Raw genomic sequence first — 7,023 nt, 5'->3', positions numbered from 1 at the left:
CGGGACCCTTTTGTCCACAGGTCGATGCTCTATCCACTGAGCCAAACCAGCTAGGGCAATAGACATATGCTTTTAAAGTTGAGGAGAAAGTATTTCCAGCCTAGAATTCTATGCCAGCCACCTGTCAGTTATGACAACAGAATAAACAACCTCATAAGCAATCTCTTAAGTAATTTACCTTCAATATCCCTTTTCTCATGAACCTATTGGAGAATGTACAGCATCAAAATAAAGGAAAAAAATAAGAAACTATAACCAAAAAAACTAGGCAATGGAGAATCCAATAGAGAAAGAACCGAAATTCCCAGGATGATAACAAAGTTCAACTTCAGAGTGACAGCTTTTCCTAGAGAGCGAGCAGTCTGGTTGTGGAATAAGAGAACACAGGGATCCTGGTGGATGTTTCCAATGAAAACAAAATACAATGGATGGATCACCCAACGCGTTGAGGAGGGTTTTATGGCTCTTGTGGAATGTTTGCTTCTAAACTGGTACTAGCCAGAAGGAAACCAAGGGAGAAAAAAGTCAATTATTAACTCATCCCTGAAAAGAAAGGTTACACAAAAAAAGGTTTTATTAAACCTTCAAGAGGCAAATGACTTCTAACTTGCACCATCTGTTTCAGAGAATAGAAAGAGAAAATATCCCAACAATTGTCTATTATATCTTTGATATCTGTAGTGGATAGGATAATGACCTCCCAAAGATACCCTAATCATTGGAACTTGTGAATATGCTGTGTCACATGGCAAAGGGCAAAGTAGTGGATGGAGCTGAGGTTGCTAATCATCTGAGCTTAAAGAGTTTAAGCTTGAATTGTCCAGGTGGACTGAGTGGAATCTCACAGTCCGTAAGAACAAAATAAATGAACAAAACGGAAACGGACTCATCAATATAGAGAACAAACTAATGGTTGCCAGAGGGGAGAGGGGTTGGGGCTGGGTGAAAAAGGTAAAGGGATTAAGAAGTACAAATTGTTAGTTACAAAATATTCACTGGGCTGTAGAGTGCAATATAGAAAATATAATCAGTACTAGTATTATGGTAATAATTATGTATGGTGCCAGGTGGGTACTTGAAATATTGGGGGACCACTTTGTAAAGTATATGATTGTTTAACCACTATGCTGTACACCTAAAACTAATATAAAATAATATTAAATGTAAACGGTATTCTAAAAATAAAATTTTAAAAAGTGGAAGAAGGAGTTGGGAGAGAAGGTCTGATGATGTGTTATGAGGAAGGCTCAACCAGCCCTAGCTGGTTTGATTCAGTGAATAGAGCATTGCCCTGAAGACTGAAGAGTCCCAGGTTCAATTCCGGTCAAGGGGACATGCCCGAGTTGCAGGCTCAATCCCCGGCATGCAGGAGGCAGCCGATTAATGATTCTCTCTCATCACTGATGTTTCTATCTCTCCCTCCCTCTCCCTTCATCTCTGAAATCAATAAAAATATATTTTAAAAAAAGAAAGACTCAACCACTCATTGCTGGCTTTGAAGGAGATCATAGACTAGATAAAAAATTAGGATTTCTATACTAGTAACAACCAATTCCAAATATAAAAGCATCCCATTTTATAAAGTACCTACTAATAAAGCTGCCAGAAGGTGTAAAAGATAATTTATAAAAAAAAATCTTTAAATGTAAAAGAAATCCTGAATAAATTGGGAGCTGATCCACATTGCTGTATGTGGGATGATTCACTATTGTAAAAATGTTTCTTCTCTCCCAAATGTGTAAAGTCAATTCAATCCCATTCAAAATTCCAGCAGGATTTATTTTATGGAATGAGACAATTAGATTCAAAATTCAAATGGAAGAATAAGGAATGTATTCTGAGGACACTGTTTATATTTTATTCTATGAGAAGTTGCCTATTTTAGCAGTATAGGGGCCCAAGAGCCCACCCCAAATAAACAAAAAAACAAAAATAAAAACTTTTGAAAAACAACGGGTGGGGTCATCTGTCCTACTAGATATCATGATTTATTATAGAACCACTAGAGGCCTGCAGGGAATCAGGCCAAAACCGGCTCTCCAACGTCCCCCGAGGGCTACCGGATTGTGAGAAGGGGCAGGCCAGGCTGAGGGACCCCACCGGTGCACAATCCGGCCCAGAGAAGGACTGTGGAAGGGCTCCAGGGCATGTCTGGCCCATCTCGCCCAGTCCTGATCTTCTGGACCCCAGCACCAAGCTAACCTACTGGTCAAAGAATCTGCCCTCTGGTGGTCAGTGTGTGTCATAGTGACTGGTTGAATGGTTGAATGAGCGGTCAGACACTTAGCATATTAGGCTTTTATTATATAGGATGATGTTGAATTGATGCAGGGATGTACAATGGAGCCGAAGAGAGAGTACAGAGAAGACCCACGCATATACAGAACCCTTATAAAAGAAATGGCATTCAAATCAGTGGGGAAATAATAGACTATTCAGTAAATGGATATGCCAATTGGGTCTCCATAGGGGAAAATATAATCCCTCTTATATTGCACATCAGAATGTAAAAAAAGAAACTTTAAAACTAAAACTATTTTGATCTAGATCTAGCTCATCTAGGTTGATCTAGAACCTTTTGTTCAAAAATATAGGAAGATGTGTAAATTGTGTTCATGGCTATATTTTTGTAATAGCAGAACATTGGGAGTAATTTGATATCAGTCAAAAGGGAAATGGATAGGATAAAGCTATTCATATGTTGGAAAATGAACAGCAATTAAAACAAACCAAATATAGAGAAATCTTAATATCTAAGGTGGATGGAAAAGCAAGCTTTGGAATGATTCATATTATAGAATTGCATGTATGCAAATTAAACCCAAAGCAATGTTATAGATGTTTTTGTATGTATGAATGTAGTCAAAGTATAAACGCTTAGACTGGAAGGCATATGTGCCACATTCCTATTAGTGGCTGTCTCTGGGTAGGAAGGGACTTGTGGAAGCATGAGAGTACAATGTCTTGGCTTGAAATATCTGAGTGTTCGTTTATATTTTGATTCAGTTTAGACTCAGTTCTTTTTATGTCCGGAAACTGTCTGAACACATTTCCAGGAGTCTCAGCTACAGTCAAATTAGTTCTTACTATTGGGAGCAGATAGAGATTTGTGTTGTAATTTTGAGGACAAGTTATAAAATTTGTATTGGAGCAATTATGACCTTTTTTTTTTTTTATTTCCCCACTAGTGTACAGTCCAGTAGGAGGACTTTTATTTCAGTTTTTAAATTTATTTTTGAATAATATTAGGTTGATAGAGAAGTTGCAAAGGTGGTCCAAGGAGTTCCTTATGCCCTTCACCAAGCTTGCCACAGTGATAAATGGAAGAAATTAATCCCCAGCTAGTGGAATAGTAAGACGACAAATGCAGTCACACATGTGGTCACCTGAGAGCAGCTTGTTTAAAACGAATGAGTTTTCACCAATGTGAGAGGTGACATGCTTCTAAGATGGAAATAGGGTATGGGAAGAGAATGAAAAACTTGAGCAATTTTTCAATTTGTATCATTAATTGTATTGTGGCATCATTTTAAATTAAGTATTCAATTTATTTGTATTCAAATATAATTATCATGAATAAGCAGAAATGAAACAAATTAATTTTAAAATGTTCACCACTGTTATTGGTGTCACTTACTCTGGTCCCAATTTCTCATATAACCTGTTCCCATCTGTCACACCTGAGCTACAGTGTTCTTTTCTAGGCTAGCTGGGTTCTCTGAGCCCCCAGCTTTAACTGACTCCTTCCATCTCTCCTGATCCTTTCTAATTGTCTGGAACATCTGCTGTGTAAATTTCTCATGCCGTATTCCTTATCTCTATGTGTTTTACTTTCCTATAAAGCTTTTACAAATGATTTCTACCAACATTCTTTCCCCATTTGCATACTCCCTGATCTCCTCGTGTTTAAATGACTGCTGTAATTATTGCATTGAATCTATTCTATATGTACTTACCACTTGTCTGCAATAATAACAAACATTTGTGGCAACTTGCCAAGGATATCATGGGAACAGAAGTACTAATATACTACTTACCAAAGACACACCAATTTCTATGTTCAACCCTTACTCTCCTCTAAGCTTCTGCCAATTCAATAGACTATTTGGATATCTCTGAGTACCTCAGACTCAATGTCTTGGAGACCTAACTAATAACATCCCCTTTAGACTTGCTCTTCTCTCCATGTTTTCTGTTTAGTCAATGGCACTGTCACCCACCAAGATGTGCAAGTCGGACTGTCATCCTTGAAACTGGATCTCCTTTCCTTATTTTTCATATCCAGTTTTCTTCCAGGGTATGTTGATTCTGTTTTGTCTTTTTTTAAAAATATATTTTATTGATTTTTTACAGAGAGGAAGGGAGAGGGAGGGTTAGAAACATCGATGAGTGAGAAACATCGATCAGCTGCCTCCTGCACACCCCCTACTGGGGATGTGCCTGCAACCAAGGTACATGCCCTTGACCATAATTGAACCCGGGACCCTTTGGTCCGCAGGCCGACGCTCTATCCACTGAGCCAAACCAGTCAGGGCTGATTCTGTTTTTTTACATATCCCACAAATATGTCTGGATTCAAGCTACACACCATCATTGGGCACATGGACCATGGCGACAGGCAGTTTGCCGATCTCCCTGTGTTCCCTCTTGCTGTCCTTCAGTGGGTTCTGTAGACAAGACTAGGAGTCCGGGCAGGCTTTACAGGATGCAATCACTTCACACATACTCAAACCCTCTTACCTGTTTGCTTAAAACCCTGTCCTCAGGCTAAACACTAAAGTCCCTTATGTGACCCATAAGGTCTGGCCCCTGTTTTTCCTTGAAACCCTTACTGTGCTCCGACCACACTAATTTCACATAGTATCATTTCTCTTTTATTCTTGATACCTAGATTGCCTCTGTGACACCCTACTCTATCTAGTTGACCCTTACACTTTTGTCAGATTTCTCCTTCCATGCCACATCCTTACAGAAGTTTTTCTTGACGCCCCTGAATTGGTCAAATCTTCCTATTATTTGTTTTCAGAGCACTTAGTACCTAACGTCCTTATTAGTACATAGTACAGTTATAATATTACATTCTTTTCATTAAGTATTTTTCCTACTAGACCTGCACTCTCGAATACAATAACCTAGCTACATGTGGCTATTTAAATTTAAATTAATTGAAATGAAACAAAATTAAAAATTCGATTTTCTAGTCATGCCAGATGCATTTCAAGGGACTAAAAGCCACATGTGGCCAGTAGCTACCACATTGAGCAGTGCAGAGCAAACAGCGTTTCCATCATTGTAGGAAGCTCTGCAGGACGCATGCACCAGACTATAAGCTCCTTAAGGGCAGACGCTGTTTATTTTCTCCTTTCCTGTTATCTCACTGTCTATCTGTCCGGTTGTCTGTTTTTGTCTTTCCATTGTATTCCCAGTGCCTAGCAACATTCTGGCCCACAGAAAACCTTCAAAACATTTGTTAAGCAAATGAAAAAATGAGTTGATTAATGAGCACCTAAAGCCTTGTGAGGATGAAGTGGAGCTGTTGAAAGTGTTTCAAATTGTTATAACTCTGTGTGCTTGCCTCTCCAGCTCTTTTCCCACCATCTTTCTGTGCCGCCATAATGATGCGCATGAATGCCCTGGCTGAGGCTCTAAAGAGTATCAACAATACCGAAAAGAGAGGCAATGCCAGTTTAGCAGGCCTGCTCCAAAGTCATCCTCTGGTTCCTAACTGTAATGAGGAAGCATGGCTACATCGGCAAGTTTGAAATTATTGATGATCACAGAGCAGAGAGAATTGTTACGAACCTCATTGGCAGGTTAAACAAGTGTGGAGTATTAGCCTGATATTTGATGTGCAGCTCAGAGATCTAGAAAAGTGGTGGAACAATCTGCTCCCAGCTGTTAGATAGGTTTCATTGTACTTACAAGTTCAGTAGGTATCATGGAGCACGAAGAAGCAAGGTGAAAACCCACAGGAGGGAAAATACTGGGATTTTTATCAATTATTATTTTTTAAAAATGTATTGAATGTATTGGGGTGCCATTAGTTAATAAACTTATATAGGTTTCAAGTGTACAATTCTATATTACATCATCTGCATATTGTATTATGCATCTCCTTCCATCTCCATTTATCCTCCCTTTACCCTCTTCTGCTTTCCCCATCCGCCTTTCCCTCTGGTAATCACCATACTGTTGTCTATGTCTATGAGTTGTCTTTTTCTTAATCCCTTCACGGTTTCACCCGTCCCTCCAACACCCTCCTCTCTAATAGCTGTCAGTTTGTTTTCTGAATCCTTGCTGTTTGTTTGTTTGTTTCTTTCATTAGATTCCACATGTAAGATTCCACATTTGCTATTTGTCTTTCTCTGACTGGTTTATTTCACTTAACATAATACTACTCTCCGGGTTCATCCATGCTGTCACAAAAGGTAAGATTTCTTCCTCCTCCTCCTCCTCCTCCTCCTCCTCCTCCTCCTCCTCCTCCTCCTCCTCCTCCTCCTCTTCCTCCTCCTCCTCCTCCTCCTTCTCCTCCTCCTCCTCCTCCTCCTCTTCTCCTCCTTCTCCTTCCAATTAGTATTCCATTGTGTAAATATAACAAGGCTTTTTTATCCACTCATCTACTGATGGGCACTTGGGATGCTTCCAAATCTTGGCCTTTGTAAATAATGCTGCAATGAACATAGAGTGCATATATTCTTTTAAATTAGTGTTTCAGGGTTTCTTTTAATATATTACCAGAACTGGAATTGCTGGTAGTATATTCTGTCATAAGACAGTGCGATTTTTTTTTAAGGGAACTCTATACTATTTTCCACAATGGTGGCACTAATCTGCATTCCCACCAAGAGTACATAAGGATTCCCTTTTCTATACATCCTCACCAATACTAGTTTGTTGACTTATTGATGATAGCCATTCTGACAGCTGTGAGGCGATATCTCATTGTGGTTTTAATTTGCATTTCTCTGGTGATTAGTGATGTTGAGCATCTTTTTCTATGTCTATTGGCCATCTATGTGTCCT

The 7,023-nt window shown here is 39.2% G+C and overlaps 1 pseudogene across 1 annotated transcript; it reads left to right on the top strand.

The window, feature by feature from the left end:
• The first annotated feature begins 5,615 nt into the window (after positions 1–5,615).
• Positions 5,616–6,013, top strand: LOC308515398 (small ribosomal subunit protein uS8-like; annotated as a pseudogene). Its single transcript has one exon. The product of its transcript is annotated as a small ribosomal subunit protein uS8-like (transcript).
• The last annotated feature ends 1,010 nt before the right edge of the window (positions 6,014–7,023 follow it).

This window comes from Myotis nattereri (genome assembly GCF_964212035.1).
Source record: "Myotis nattereri genome assembly, chromosome: 3".
NCBI lineage: Eukaryota > Metazoa > Chordata > Mammalia > Chiroptera > Vespertilionidae > Myotis > Myotis nattereri.
Note: the sequence above shows the minus strand (reverse complement) of the source record. Positions and strands in the feature narration are given on the sequence as shown.